The sequence below is a fragment of the Phallusia mammillata genome, chromosome 7 (genome assembly GCF_965637545.1).
Source record: "Phallusia mammillata chromosome 7, kaPhaMamm4.hap1.1, whole genome shotgun sequence".
Taxonomy (NCBI): domain Eukaryota; kingdom Metazoa; phylum Chordata; class Ascidiacea; order Phlebobranchia; family Ascidiidae; genus Phallusia; species Phallusia mammillata.
Window position 1 is genome coordinate 2,961,935 of NC_137258.1, and position 5,413 is coordinate 2,967,347.

A 5,413-nucleotide genomic window follows, 5' to 3' on the forward strand; every position below is an offset into this window, starting at 1 on the left:
GAGATGCTGTATGCCGCGGCCCTTGAACTTTTTTTTTTCCGAATTGTTTATGCAACTTCGTGGCCCTCTGCTAAAAAACCGCCACTGTATATTTAGTTTCAGGGTTGGGTAACGAGTCCTATTAGTCAAGTCTCACGTCAAGTCAAGTCAATGAGGTTCGAGTCGCAAGTCAAGTCAAGTAAAATGAGGTTCGAGTCAAGGCAAGTCCTAAAAAGTTCTAAAAAAGAACTTTCAAATGATTAGACATTTAGTGTTTATTACAGGATCTTTCCCGCAAATAGTAGGCATCTTATGTCAACGATCACTGATTGTAAATGGCATTATCTGTAAGAATAATTGACGAAGCAACAGTGCTTCCTAATCAAAATCAGTCAACAAATGTTGTTTTACGATATATATTTCACCCAAAAGGGCATCATCAGTCGTTCTGTGAAACAACGGTTGTAAAAGTAAAACAAAACAAGCAATAAAAACTATTCAAATTACCAAAACACCAATAATTGGCGAAGCAACAGTGCTTCCTAATCAGTCAACAAGTTATTGCTGTCTTTGGTTTTCGTGCAGCTTTAGATGCAGTTCTGGCGTAGACCCTGCGTATAGTTAGCAAGAGCTTGTAGCAGGTTGCTGTTCTCCCTCTCTCTCGTTTTTTTGGTGTGTTGAGTTACTGACTCGAGTCTTCCCATCACTGGGGAATCGCCAGATTGGCCCGTATATGAGTGTGCCGTGATCGCTGGTCTGCATCAACGCTTCAGGGCTGATCCCAGTTATACATTTATGTATATCTTAACCCAAACCGATGATGGATGTATTCGTTTAAAGACAGCTTTACCAGTTTGGTTTGTAACTAGTAGATCCTTTGGGTAAATGCTCAGAAAACGATTTAGATACAATTTTACACCCTAATATTTTGACTTTCCAAATTGCAAACATTAAGAAGCATTGCATTTATCAAATTTATCCAAAATAACTACAATAGTTAGTCTGTAATGTTCTGAAAACAAGTGGTGGAGTAAAGTTGATAAGCACTGCATCAATTTTAAAGACCCACTTGTAACGTTTGCACTGTATTTGTCCACGAGCTTTTTTCTAGATAATTTGTTGTAGGAAAGTGTGTGGTAGGCCTATTCTCGCTCGGCTGATGTTGTGTTAATATAGAAGAAATTCTACTTACACCATAACTCACGTCAGTCCCACATGTAACTAATTTTCGATAGGTGGCGCAATAAGCATAAATTCTACTGAAAACGGTATATCTCCAAATATGCTGACTGTTAGGCCTATTAGGGTTGAGGTTAGGTATTATTATGTAAAGTTCAATGAAACTAAAAAATATTAGTTCGTAAAAATATTAGTAAATTTATCAAAAACCTACTTTCCAACCTTACCTCTCGTTAGCCGCTAATTAAATAATTCAGCTCCTGTGCCACCTATCGAAAATTAGCTAAATGACGTGAGTTATAGAGCACAGTGTTGTGGTTCCGCTTCATGTACTGTCCTTAAGGCAGTAATCGCGTACGCGCATTCCATAGTCACGTGATTCATTAATTGTACCGCATTCATTACTATTTTGCTTGTGGTGATTACTATTCGTGTGTGCTATGTAAATTGCCAATTATCCAAGCTATAAATGCTTGTTTCATTTATTCGTTAATCATTCTATTTTACTCTTCGAGCGAACAATACAAAGAAATACAACAGAGTTAATTGGCGACGAGGATGGGATCTACCAACTGAACGAGTTATACGCAGTTTGGTATCGAAGATAGTTCTTTTCAACGATGGAGAAAATTGCAAAGCTGATGCAAGAACAACTACAAGAGCAGCAAAGACGCCATGATGAACAAATGAAGTTAATTCTCGCCCTAGTTGAGAAAGCTGGTTCAAGTCACAACGCTGCACCTTCCGTTGCTACGCCCAGCTTTGCCTCATTCGACTCAATATCGGAGCTATGGGACGACTACTGGTCGAGGTTTACAACGTTTATACAGGCACATGCTGTACCAGAAACGAGAGTGGCTCAAGTTTTTCTTACCAATCAAACCCCTGTGACGTACAAGCTTCTATCCAATCTGGCTGGTCAAAGCTCTCCAGTCAAGACTGTGAACGATCTTTCAATCAAAGAAATTGAAGGTTTCATGAAGGAACAGTTCGATCCGAAAAGGTTTGTTATTCGGGAACGCTTTAAGTTTTGGAGCAACATGCAACGCAAGCCCGGGGAAACAGTGCAAGAGTTAGCTGCACGCATTCGTCACGACGCAGGCACGTGCGATTTTCCTTCAATTAAAGACCCGCTGGACGAAGCGTTGCGTACAAGGTTCATTTGCTCTATAGGTAACGAAGCAGTGCTAAAGGCAATCTTCAAAATCAACGCCGATGAGTTGACATTTACACGTGCTATTGAAGTTGCAATGCAAACCGAAGACGCTGCAAAGGTTGCAAAGGAAACCGTGTATGGAACTCGCGGATCGGTACACAAGGTACGGGATGCAAAGAAAGGTTTTAGTACGTCCACACCTACAAATGACAAGTTTAGAAAGAATACAACTTGTTACCGATGTGGAAAACCTGATCACCTGGCACTCGATTGCCGCTATAAAAGAGCCACTTGCAAATTCTGTAAACGTATAGGCCATTTGGAAAGTGTTTGCAGAAAGAAACAGGCGTCTGTTTCGCCTGTTCAACATGTGAATTCACTGCTTTCGATGAAGCCAGAAGCAGATTTCAGTCCGAAACTCGATGTAACCGTTAGCATAAACGGCAAAACTTGTCGGTTAGAGGTTGACACAGCAACAAGCGGAAATTTCATTTCAGTCAATTTCTGGAAGAAAATTGGGAAACCGAGTTTGAAGGAAACCAATCAGCGTTTCAACTCTGCAACGGAACATCTGGTACCGATACTGGGCGCATTCGAAGCTGAAGTCAAACACAGGACAACCACATGTAGTCTTACGATGTTTGTCTCCGAAATGCCGCATTTAAATTTACTTGGTCGATGCGGAATCGAGGCGTTGCCCATATCATTGGACAAGTTACTTTATCGCACCGACGATAAGGTAAACGTATTATCTGACGCCAGCAACCAAGCAGACGAATCATTACAACGTGCTTGCAAAAAGCTTTGCGAGGAATATCCAGACCTTTTCAAGGAAGATTTGGGGTGTTTGAAGGATTTTGCACTAGAAGTAAAATTCACTAACGACGTAAAGCCCATTTTCTGCAAGCCAAGACCTGTTCCATTTGCTCTACAGGATGACGTAAATCAAGCATACGATGCTGGCATCGCAAAAGGTATTTGGACTCCGGCGAAATTTAACGAGTGGGGAACACCAGTAGTTCCTATACGAAAGTCACCACTTCCCGGACAAACCAAAGCCAAGATTCGAGTTTGCGGAGACTATTCTGTAACAGTTAACCCGCAGTTATCTACACACCGCCATCCACTTCCTCTTCCAGAAGACTTGATGCGCAAGTTGCGTGGTGGTTACGGTTTTACAAAGATTGATTTAGCTGATGCCTACAACCAAATCCGGTTGGGGCCAGAGAGCCGAAAGCGACTAGCTATTAGTACACACCGTGGGGTGCTACTGCAAAATGTTTTATCATTCGGTATAACATCTGCTCCTGGTTATTTTCAATCAATCATGGAAGAGATTACAAGCGATCTACAAGGTGTTACAGTTTATCTCGATGATCTTTTAGTTAGCGGATCAACGGCTGAAGAGCATGTTTACAATCTTCGCCAACTTCTTGAACGGCTTAACGACAAAGGTCTACGCTGTCGTTTAGAAAAATGTAAATTCGCGCTACCACAAGTGGAATACTTGGGTCATATTTTGTCAAAAGATGGCATTTCCAAAGGATCGAAGGTGGATGCCGTTATAAATATGTCATCACCAAAAGATGTGTCAAGCTTACGTTCTTTCCTTGGTTCCGTTCAATTCTACAGCAAGTTTCTGCCATCACAATTTTGCAAGCTGCATTTTGCAAAATGAAAGAATTGCTGTCAGCTGATACAGTTCTGACACATTTTGACCCTACTTTACCTATTGGCATTTCCTGCGATGCATCAAATGTTGGAATTGGAGCAGTTTTGTTTCACCGCTATCAAGATGGAAGCGAGAGACCAATTGCCAACGTATCCAAATCACTAACTAAAAGCCAGCGCAACTACAGCCAAATTCAGAAAGAGGCTCTCGCTATAATCTTCGCGCTGAAGAAATTCTATCAATATATATATATATGGTAGGAAATTTATTCTACTGACAGACCACAAGCCACTGCTGGCATTATTCTGTCCTAATAAAGCTACGCCGGCTCTAGCTGCAAATCGCTTAGCAAGGTGGGCACTTTTTCTTGGCCAATTTCAATACGTCATTGAATATCGAAAGACATCGCAACATCAAAATGCAGATGCACTCAGTCGGTTACCTGTTGGTGAGGATGCTGACTTCGACAGGGAGGAAAGTGCACATGACACCGACACTGTTTGTGCAATTACCAGTCTTAGTTTACAAGTGCAACCCACCGATTCGGCGTTACTCCGAAAGGAAAGTGGAAAAGATCCAACCTTATCCAAAGTGATGCGTTTTACGAGAGAAGGTTGGCCATCTACTATTGCATACAACGATCCAGTTGCAAAGTTTCGCAAGGTTATGGATTCGTTGAGCACCAGTTATGGGTGTCTACTGTATGGTTCACGATTGGTTATACCAGAATCACTTCGTTCTGCTGTTCTACAGATCGTTCATCAAGGACATTTTGGGATTCAACGAATGAAGCAACTGGCAAGAACTGCAGTCTATTGGCCAAATATCGATGACGACATTACTGTTCTTTGCCACAAGTGCCAGACTTGTGCTGAACATCAAAACGCTCCGCCAAAGGCACCTGTACATCCATGGATGATGCCGGAAAAGCCATGGAGTCGCTTACACATCGATCACGCAGTTAACTTTCTGGGAAGTAACTGGCTTGTGATGATAGATGCTCACTCAAAATACCCGTGTATACACCAAACGCAATCTATGTCATCGAGAACAACTATGGAGTTGTTGGAACAAGATTTTGCCCATTTCGGTTACCCTCATACTATTGTTTCCGACAATGCACAAGCTTTTATGTCTGCCGAATTTCAAGACTTCTGTAAACAAAGGGGCATCGTTCATCTGACCGGAGCTCCATACTTTCCTGCTACAAATGGCGCTGCAGAACGATTAGTGCAAACTTTCAAAAAGGCACTTAAGAAGTCTTCTAAACCTCCTAAAGAAGCGTTACAAGAGTTTCTACTGCAATACAGGCGTATTCCAAACGCCAGTGGATTTTCCCCAAGTGAACTACTTAACGGCAGACAAATTCGGGCGAAAATAGATACTCTGTTGCCTTCGCCAGCACATCTGATGCAACGTAAGCAAGT